The sequence below is a fragment of the Cervus elaphus genome, chromosome 17, assembly GCF_910594005.1.
Source record: "Cervus elaphus chromosome 17, mCerEla1.1, whole genome shotgun sequence".
Lineage (NCBI taxonomy): Eukaryota > Metazoa > Chordata > Mammalia > Artiodactyla > Cervidae > Cervus > Cervus elaphus.
Window position 1 is genome coordinate 9,523,961 of NC_057831.1, and position 11,342 is coordinate 9,535,302.

The 11,342-nt window shown below is 40.1% G+C and overlaps 1 pseudogene; it reads left to right on the forward strand.

Moving 5' to 3' along the window:
* The first annotated feature begins 201 nt into the window (after positions 1–201).
* Positions 202–7,356, forward strand: LOC122673230 (annotated as a pseudogene).
* The last annotated feature ends 3,986 nt before the right edge of the window (positions 7,357–11,342 follow it).

Sequence of the window (11,342 nt, forward strand, 5' to 3'; positions counted from 1 at the left end):
TCTTATAGCGCTAATGACGCCATTCCGGGGAGGTGCCGCGAGGGGCGAGGCCTGCGCGCTTGCTCCCTCCGCCCCGCCCTCGCGGCTCCGCCCGCTCCGTTGGCCACCGCCTCCCTGATGGCCCCGCCCCTTCCTCAGTGTTCCGCCCTCCTCGCGCGTCTTCTAGATCTGCCCTGCTAGCGCGGCGTCTGACTTTGACGCATGCGCATGCAGGCCCCTCCCCCTTCCTCAGTGCTCCGCCTTCCTCGCGCGTCTTCTAGATCTGCCCTGCTAGCGCGGCGTCTGACTTTGACGCATGCGCATACAGGCCCCTCCCCCCCTGCCTCAGTGCGCCTCTCTTCTCGCGCGTCTTCTAGATCTTCCCTGCTAGCGCGGCCTCTGAGTTTGACGCATGCGCATTACAGAGTTCTCCCGTGAAGGAAATCTTTCAGATCTCGCGCGTACGCTGTGTGAAAAAGGTGGAAGGGTTGTGTTGTTTCTTGTATACTTTAGGACAGTTACCTTAGAAGTCGCTGTTACCAAAACGCCCGGTTCGATAGTTCTCTTCTTAACCTTTTGGTAGGTTGATTTCTGTGGAACTACCTTTTTATTTTTTTTCTCTGCTTAAAAAACTTCGTATCTCCCCTAAGTAAGTGTTAGTCGCTCAGTCGCGCCCGACTCTTTGCGACCCCATGACTGTAGCCCACCAGGCTCCTGTGTCCATGCGATTTTCCAGGCAAGGATACTGGAGTGGGTTAGCCATTTCCTTCTCCAGGGGATCTTCCCAACCCAGGGATCAAACCCGAGTCTTCTGTACTGCAGGCAGAGTCTTTCCCGACTGAGCTACGAGGGAAGTCCATAGTTTCCTGTATTCCACTGAAATTACTGTTTCTGAGCGCAGGTGTAAGTGGTCTACAATAAGTTATTTTGTTTTGTTTTTCGGGAGTCTGAGCTCTTAGGAGTATTTGCACTCATTTTTGAAAGCCTTGCCACACGAATTTGTACACAGATTAGCAGAAGACAACAGGAGCGTGAGGGAGATGCTTTTTCGTGCGTCTGTGGACATTTCGTCTGTTGCCTGCTCGCCCACAGTTTGTGGTCTACAGTTAGCGTCTCCAGAGCTGCTGTTGACTTTTGAAAGAGTTCACCTGGGTCTTAACATCCGTGACTTACGTTTCTTTAAGGGTGAAAGTAAAGCATAAATCTATTTTTTGTAAAAGGAAATTAAAGATATTTAGGAATACTTTTAGTCCTAGGCATGTGCATGGAGTAGGAAGTGGCAACCCACTCTAGTGTTCTTGCCTGGAAAATTTCATGGACCCAGGAGAGTCTGGCTGGCTGCAGTCGTTGGGATCCCAAAGAGTCAGCAGGACTGAGTGAGCACTTGTGCTTGTTAAATGTCACTGAAATTTATTTTCTGTTTTCCATTTTAGTTTTCACCTCGTGTGAAACAAAAAGGTGGAGCTAGGTGAAGCTTTTACTTAGTAGTGGACAAGTTGGAGCACTATGTTGCAGCAGTTGTCAGGCATACTGGTATCACGAGGTCTGAACTTTCCAGGTGGCTCAGTGGTAAAGAATCGTCCTGCCAGTGTAAGAGATGCAGGTTCAGTCCCATGATTGAGAAGATCCGTTGGAGAAGGAAGTGGCAACCTAGTCCAGTATTCTTGCCTGGGAAATCCCATGGCCAGGAACCTGGTGGTCGATAGCCCATGGAGTCGCAAAGAGCGAAATAGGACTGAGTGACTAAATAAGAACAATACCTGGTGAATCAAGTGCTACAAAAGAGATCCCTGAAGCTTCTTGAAATTGCTGAAATTAGAGTAAAATTTCTTGTTATGGTTAGGGTTGGGACTGGACAAGTTTATAAGGGCATAATAAATTTTAATTTGAAAGAGCTAGAGCTGTTCCTAAGGCTGACCTTACATCACTTTTCTTACCTTTACTGTTCATGTCACTGTTGAATGGAAAGAACTGTTGAATGACAATGCTTAAATTAGAAATCACAGAGGGGAATTTTGCCAAAATGGGTGTGATTTTTAGAATCTATAACTGAGCATCTGTGTTATTTTGCTGAGGCTGATATGACAATTTACTACATATTGGGTGGCTTAAACACCAGAAATTTGCTTTGTCACAGTTCTGGAGACAAGAAGTCAGATCAAGGTGTCCATAGGTTTGTTCTTCAGAGATCGCTCCCTGGCTTTAGATGACACTGTTTCTTCACATCCTCTTCTCTGTGCTTATATCTTTTTTTAAACTATTTATTTTTAATTGGAGGCTAATTATTTTACAATATTGTGGTGGTTTTTGCCATACACTGACATGAATCAGCCATGGGTGTACATGTGTCCAGGGCCGCCCCCAGCCTGAGCCCCCCTCTGACCTCTCTCCCCATCCCATCCCTCTGGGTTGTCCCAGTGCACCGGCTTGAGTGCCCTGTTTCATGCATGGAACTTGGACTGGTCATCTGTTTCATGTATGATAATATACATGTCTTAATGCTATTGTCTTGAATCATCTCACCCTTGCCTTCTCCTACAGAGTCCAAAACTCTGTTCTGTATGTCTTTTTTGCTGTCTTGCATATAGGGTCATCATAACCATCTTTCTAAATTCCATGTATATGCATTAATGTACCATATGGGTGTTTTTCTTTCTAACTTACTTCACCCAGTATAATAGGGTCCCATTTCATTCACCTCATTAGAACTGACTCAAATGCATTCTTTTTAATAGCCGAATAATATTCCATTGTGTATATGTCCCACAACCTTCTTATCCATTCGTCTGCTGATGGACCTCTAGGTTGCTTCCATGTCGTGGCTATTATAAACAGTGCTGCGATGAACATTAGGGTACACGTGTCTCTTTCAATCCTGGTTTCCTTGGTGTGTATGCCCAGCAGTGGGATTGCTGGATCGTATGGCAGTTCTATTTCCAGTTTTTTAAGGACTCTCCACACTGTTCTCCATAGTGTCTGTACTAGTTTGCATTCCCACCAACAGTGTAAGAGGGTTCCCTTTTCTCCACACCCTCTCCAGCATATATTGTTTGTAGACTTTGATAGAAGCCATTCTGATCGGTGTGAGATGGTACCTCGTTGTGGTTTTGGTTTGCATTGCTTTGATAATGAGTGATGTTGAGCATCTTTTCATGTGTTTGTTAGCCATCTGTATGTCTTCTTTGGAGAAATGTCTGTTTAGTTCTTTGGCCCATTTTTTGATTAGGTTGTTTATTTTTCTGGTATTGACGAGCTGCTTGTATATTTTTGAGGTAAGTTCTTTGTCAGTTGCTTTGATTGCTATTATTTGTTCCCATTCTGAAGGCTGTCTTTTTACCTTGCTTATAGTTTCCTTTGTCATGCAAAAGCTTTTAAGTTTAATTAAGTCCCACTTGCTTATTTTTGCTTTTATTTCCATTACTGTGGGAGGTGGGTCATAGAGGATCTTGCTGTGATTTATGTCAGAGTGTACTGCTTATGTTTTCCTCTAGGAGTTTTATAGTTTCTGCTCCTACATTTAAATCTTTAATCCATTTTGAGTTTACTTTTGTGTATGGTGTTAGAAAGTGTTCTAGTTTCATTCTTTTACAGCTGGTTGACCAGTTTTCCCAGCACCACTTGTTAAAGAGATTGTCTTTTCTCCATTGTATATTTTTGCCTCCTTTGTCAAAGATAAGGTGTCCATAGGTGCGTGGATTTATCTCTGGGCTTTCTATTTTGTTCCATTGATCTATAGTTCTATCTTTGTTCTGTGCCTATATCTTTATAGCTTCTTAGAAGGACTCTAGTCATACTGGATTAGGGTCTGTCCTAATGACTTCTTTTAATTTTAATTACCTTTTTAAAGATCTTATCTCCAAGTATAGTCATATAATGGGGTACCAAAGGTTAGAACATCAACATAATGAATCATGGGGAGACTAAGCACCACCCATTTATGCTAAGCTATGAAAATTTACTGAAGATCTTAAAATGAATGTTTCCATTGGGTTACAGTGCAAAAACACTGAATGAATGAGAAAGAGCTCTTATATTTTGTTTATGCTCTTTTCTCCATCTTGGATGTCTTTCCATCTAGTTTTTTTTTCCTTCCTGTAGTTGACATATTAGTTTCAGTTGTACAACATAATATCTGATATTTTTGTGTATATTGTGAAATCATCACCACAGTTAGTCTAGTTAATCTTCATCCTCATACACAGTTATAAATTTTTTTTTTCCTTGTGAGAAATTTTTATAGATTTATTTTCTTAGTAACTTTCAAATATGCAGTACAGTATTATTAACTGTAGTCACTGTGTTGTACATTACATCCCCAGGACTTGCTTCATAACTGATAGTTTATAGTATGAATCTATTTTTTTTTTATTCCACATATCAGTGGGATCATGCAATGTCTTTCTCTGATGTATTGCATTTAGCATGATACCTTTAAGATCATCTATCTTGTCACAAATGGAAAGATTTCATTCTTGTTTATAGCTTAATATTCCCATGTGTGTGAATACACCACATCTTTCTTCATTCATATTATTACATAATCAATGGATACTTGGATTGTTTCCATATCTTGGCTATTGAAAATAATGCTGAAATGAACATGGCGGTACATATAACTTTTTGAGTTCATGTTTTTGTTTACTTTGAGTAAATACCAAGGAGTGGAATTGCTGGATCACACTCTATTTTTAATTTTTTTGAGGAATTCCCATGTAGTTTTCCATAGTGGTTACACCAGTTGCATTCCCACCAATAGTGCATGACAGCTCTTTTTTCTCCACATTCTTACCAACACTTGTTATTTCTTATCTTTTTTGATAATGGCCATTCTAACATGTGATGTGATACCCCATTATATTTTTGATTTGCATTTTCTGGTGTTAGTGATATTGACCATCTTTTTAGGTGTCTCCAGGCATATAATGAGCAGATATTCTGCTCATTTTTTAATTGGATTTTTTTTTCTATTGAGTTCTATGAGTTTTTATGTATTTTGGATATTAGCTCCTTATCAGGGTATATGATTTTCAAATATTGTTTCCTGTTCCATAAACTATCATTTCATTTTGTTGATGGTTTCCTTTGCTGTGATGAAACTTATTAGTTTGATGTAGTCCAACTTGCCTATTTTCGCTTTTGTTGCCTTTACTTTTGGGGTCAGGTTCAAAAAATCATCACCAAAACTGATGTCAGGTAGCTTACCACCTATGTTTTCTCCTAGCGGTTTTATAGTTTCAGGTCTTATATTCAAGTCTTTAATCCATTTTGAGTTCATTTTTGTGTATGGTGTAAGATAGTGGCCCGCTTTTGATCTTTTGCACATGGTTTTCCAGTTTCTCAACACCATTTATTGAAGAGAACTATTCTTTCCCTATTGTATAATCTTGGCTTCTGTCATAAATTAACTGATTGTGTATATGTGGGGTCATTTCTGAGGTCTCTGTTCTGTTGAATCTGTAGATTGCTTTGCATAGTATGGACATTATAACAATATTTTTTCACTCCATGAGTATGGACGATCTTTTCACTTATTTGTGTCTTCAGTTTCTTTCAAAGATGTTTATAGTTTTCAGTGTACAGGTCTTTAACCTCTTTGGTTGAATTTATCCCTAGATATTTTATTCTTTTTGATGCAGTTGTAAATGGGATTGTTTTCTTAATTTCTCTTTCTGATACTTTATTATTAATGTATAGAAATATAACAGATTTTTGTTTGTTGATTTTGTATTCTGCAATTTTACTGAATTCATTTATTAGTTCTAACAATTTTTGGTGGAATCTTTGGGTTTTCTGTATATGAAATCATGTCTTCTAAAATAGTGACAGTTTTACTCCTTTTTTTCCAATTTGAATACTTTTTATTTCTTTGCCTAATTGCTCTGACTAGGACTTCCAATACTATGTTAATAAAAGTGGTGAGAGTGGGCATCCTTGTCTTATTCCTGATATTAGAAGGAAAATTTTCAGTTTTTCACTATATGATATTAGGTGTGGGATTGATATATATGGCTTTTGTTATGTTGAAGTACATTCTCTTTATGTCCACTGTTGAGAGTTTTAAATTGCAAATGGATGTGAATTTCCATCTGTTTTCATCTGTCAAAATTATATTCAGTTTTACTTTGCTTAAATATTTCTTGTTCTGTGAAACTTTTCATTACTTCATTACTCCAACTGGATTTTATTTTTTTTCCCTTTTTGTGACGCTTTAGTACTTAACCAGCATTTTTCTTATGGTATCCTAACTACATTATAAACTCCCTGTGGTGCAGGACTGTGTCTAACACTTATTTGAAATGCCTAGCAGAGTGACTCATGTTAAATGGGCACTTAATTGCATTATCAGATGCTTTGGGTACTCAATATGTATTTCAGAAATTTAGTAAATTTTATGTTTATTCTAAAAAGTCACTTATCTCCAGGAGATGGAGTTTAGTTTCCCTTCCCTACCCCCATACCATCTTTAATATGGGCTGTGCTTAGCAACTTTCTCTCAAAGGGTAGGATAAGGCAAAATGGGGAAAGCATAACTTTACAGTAGAGAAATCTGGTAAATACTATCTAAGCCAGGTAAGCAATATCAGCAACAGTGATAAGTCATATCAATAGTTCGAACCCTGATAAGATATGATGAGAACACTTCACCTCCTTCTGTGTTATTCTTCCTCAAAGCCCTAACCTCAGTCTATCCATGAGAAAAGCATCAGCCAAAAGCAAATTGATGGATGTCCTCCTCCTGATTGGTCTGTGTGGTTTCTTTCTGAGAACTGCCAATAGCAATATGTCTTCAAGGAAATTTGAAAATTGGGCATCCTGCCCCCCAGTTCAAAGCAACAAGCGTTATGCCAGATGATCAATTCAAAGATACCAGTCCATCTGACTACAAAGGGAGATACGACGTGTTCGTCTCTTACCCTCTTGACTTAGCCTTTGTGTGCCCCGTGGAGCGCATTGCTTTCAGCGATAGGGCGGAAGAATTTAAGAAACTCAGCTGCCAGGTAACTGGTGCTTCCGTGGTTCTCACTTCTGTCACCTGGTGTGGGTCAGCATACCCAAGAAAAAAGAAAGACTGGGGACATGCACATTCCCTGATATCAGAGCCTGAGCACACTGTTGCTCAGTACTGTGGGGTCTTAAAGGCTGATGAGGGCTTCTCATTCAGGAACCTTTTTATTACTGATGATGAAGGTATCTTTCGACAGATTACCATAAATGACCTTCCTGTTGGCCGCTCTGTGGATGAGAGACTGAGACTAGTTCAGGCCTTTCCGGTTCACTGACACACATGGGGACCTGTGCCCAGCTGGCTGGAAGCCTGGTGGTGATACCAAGAAGCCTGATGCCCAGAGCAAAGAATATTTCTCTAAGCGGAAGTGAGTGCTGGGCCATTTTAGGGCCAGGCTGCAGTAGGTGGCCATGAGAGCAAAACCTCTTTTGTACTGTTGTCATGAAAACACACTCAGTCCAGATGTGTGGGACAACACTGGACTTTCCTGCAGGGGCTGGAGGCCAGCCTTTCTTCCTCTGAAGAAGGCCTGAGCTGTGTTGTGGGGCAGGCTAGCTGATGTGTGCAGTAGTACGATATCACTTTTGATCTTTTGTAGTTTTATTAAACTTGAACTGAGAAAAAACATCAAATTGATGGGCATACTTTAGGATTCTCTAAACTGTGCTCAAAGCTGTTATGCTCATGAAAAACAAATTCTGAAAAACACCAGAGGAGAGGAGACGTAATGACTAAAGGCAATGTGGGATCCTCAAGCCAAAAACGGACATTAATGGAAAGCTAGTGAAACTGGAATAAAGTGTGGGCTTTAGTTAACAGTAATGTGCCATTCAGGTGGCTCAGTGGTCAGGAATCCGCCTGCCAATGCAGGAGACACAGGAGATGCAGGTTTAATCCCTGGGTCAGGAATATCAACCCACTCTAATATTCTTGCCTGGGAAATCCCATGGACAGAGGAACCTGGTGGGCTACAGTCCATGGGATTGCAGAGAGTTGGACAGGACTTAGTGACGGAGCCTGCAGGCATGCTGGTTTCTTAGTTGTACATGGTGTCATAAGATGTTAACAGTAGGGGATATTGGATGAGGGGTGTCTGGGAACTCCCTGTACCATTTTTGTACATTTTCCTGTAAATCTGAAACTATTTTTACAATAAAGCTTGATAAAAAGTCGTGATTTTTATTTTATTTTCATTTTAAGAAGTGGCACATTTGTGATGATATCTCTCAGTGTGAAATTTGTGGCTAAGATGGCAGTATTTCTACATTTATTTGAGGGGATTCAAGATCATACCTAATGAGTTTAGCTGCTGTTCAATCTTTGAGGCTTAGAGTGAGTTCTCAGGAGAGAGAATGTGGCAACAGAGGAATTAAAAATTGATTATAAGTAAAGTTTAGTTTAAGGACTTTAAAGGTAGACTGGAGGTGGAGCCATCAGACTGGTAAAATGATGGTTGGAAAATACTTAAATTCTGCATTGGCTACATGGACTGGATTCTGTACATTTGTTATAGAATACTCATTCTTCAACTATACTACCTCCTTCTTCCTTTTAGGGTTTTAGGGTAGAAACTTTGGTAATCATCAGGGAAGCAAAATTTACATAACTGCACATCTCTCATATGAATGTTGAGATAAGTGGGGGAAAATACAGTCAGGAAATGGCCTGCGAGTCTGTTTTCACATTCAGACACTTAGGAAACTTAAACTTGCAACTGGTGTTCACTAGCAGTGTGACTTGGCAGCAGCAGCAGCAGTGTGATACTGCTGGTAACAAATTGTGATAGAAGCATAGTATTTAGACAGGAGGAGATAGAAAAGCTTTTCTTCTAGAACATCTCTTAGTCTCTCCCTTTTCTTGCCACCCTTAATGTGTACTCTTAGTGCCTTATGTTTTTAAAAATTGTTCATCAGTAAATATGTAATGAATTCCTTCTCCGTTATTTTTACTGAAATGTTTTTTTCAGTTCTGGACATTTGTTTTTTTCAGTCAGGCTCCTCTGTCCATGAGATTCTCCAGGCAAGAATACCGGAATGGGCTTCTGTGCCCTCCTCCAGGGGATCTTCCAGATTCAGGAATCAAACCGGCGTCTCTTATGTCTCCTGCATTGACAGGCAAGTTCTTTACAGGTAGTGCCACCTGGGAAGCCCTAAATGTTTATAAGACTCCAGCAGATGTTTGTTTATCAAACATGTCCCTTGCCTCAAAACTACAATGAAATTGAGTAACTTATAGTCAGTGATAATCACAACTTTCTCAAATTATTCCAAGCTCAAAGCCTAGGAGTTATCTTAGATTTTTTTTTGCCACTTTATTTTTTAATTGAAAGATAATTGCTTACAGAATTTTTCAGTTTTCTGTCAAACATCAACAAGAGAAAAGAAAAAAAAATCAACAAGAATCAGCCATAGGTACACACATGTCCCCTCCCTCCCAAACCATCCTCTCATCTTCCTCCCCATCCCACCCTTGTAGATTGTCACAGAGCCCCTGTTTCTATCCTCCATTTTCAATTTCTAGTGTGTTTCTATATCATTCAACATATTTGTTATCTATTGCTGAGTTTCAAATTAGCCTAAAGCATGGTGGATTAAGACAATTAGTTTTTATCATCTCATGCAATTTCTGTAGATCAGAATCCATAGCACCTAGGTTGCCTCAGTGTATCTTTGAAGTTGCAGTCAGTATGTTGCTGGGGCTGTGGGATCCTCTTGGATCCTCTTCCAAGCTCACTCCCAGCTTGGCAAGTGAATGCTAATAGTTGGCAGGAGGACTCAAACCCTCAGGTGAATCTCCCTAGAGCTGCTTGAGCGTCCTCAAGGTACCGAAGTTCGGTTTTCCCCAAAGTGAGTGATCCAAGAGACAAAAGAGTCCCAATGTTTTTTTATGACCTACTCGGAGAAGTTAAGCACTACCACTTGTTAGAGGGCTTGCCAGGTGGTGCTAGTGGTAAAGAACCCACCTGCCAATGCAGGAGAGACTTAGGTTTGATCCCTGGGTCAGGAAGATCCCCTGGAGGAGGGCATGGCAACCCACTCCAGCATTCTTGCCTGGACCATCCCAGGAGCCTGGTGGGCTATAGTCCATAGGGTCGCAAAGAGTCAGACATGACTGAAGCTACTTGGCACGCACAAGCACACACTTATTAGAAGTGAGTTATTAGCTTCAACTCCACAAAAAGGGAGGGAAATTAAACTTCATCTCTTAAAGAGGGAAATGTAAGTATCTGTCAACTTAAGTTAAAGCTGCCACAATCAGAATGGGTGAGACTGTGTTGCAGTTAGGAACAATCTAAAGTCTCAGTGGCTTAAAATCAGAAAGGTTTGTTTCTCGTCATGCTCTTGGCCATTTAGGGATTCAGACCAGTGAGACTTTCACTTTTGTAATGTTTCTAGGCAACATGAAAGGAGAAGGGAAGGCAGAGAATCACACTTGTTATTAAAGGCTTCCATTTTGAAGTGGGCCTTGTCACATTGCTTCATATTTCTGGGACCAAAGCAAGTTGCATGGCCATGCATAACTTCAAAAGGGTGGGGAAATGGAACCATACTATGTGTTTAGGAGGAGAATCAGATATGTCAACAAATAGCACTAATGATTTATACAGTTACAGTGTTACAACCTTTTTTTTTTTTTTTTACAATTTTATATCTACCCTTTTTCTCTATTGTCATACTGCTAATCTAAGATAACATATCTCTGTTGTCTCCTTACTTTTCTAATTCCCCCTTTCCAATCAAGTGAGTATATTCCTGAAAGGTTAAATTTAATGAAATTGTGTTTTCTCCATGTTAGTCACCTGCTACAGAGACTGTAATGGCTTACCCAGGTCAAATTTCTCATCCCTGGACAACATACAATGTCTGTTACATTTAGCATGCTCCTCTCTATTTTTTTTCATGCTATTTCATACTGTAGATGATATTTCCTTCCTAGCCATCCTTTAAGACACATTTCAGTTTTTATTTTTTTACAGGAGCTTTTCTTCTAGAATATCTATTAGTCTCTCCCTTTTCTTGCCACCCTTGATGTTTATTCTTTGTGCCTTATATTTTTAAGAATTGTTCATTAGTAAATATGTAATCAATTCCTACTACTTACCATACATAGGCCCTGTTCTAGGTGCTGGGGTAAGAGCTGTAAGCAAAGCAGGTCCACGTTTTTACTCACAGAGCTTATAGATTTTAATGGCAGAAAAAAGACATCAAGTAGTGTTAGAGTTCTGTCAGAGGAGCAGGACTACTACCAAAAGTCAGATCACAAATGGCTAGGTGGAGGAAGCACAGAAAGCTGGGAACTTCCAAGGATGAACTGGAACCCGTGGGAATGGATTGGAGTTTGCACACACCTTTGATGA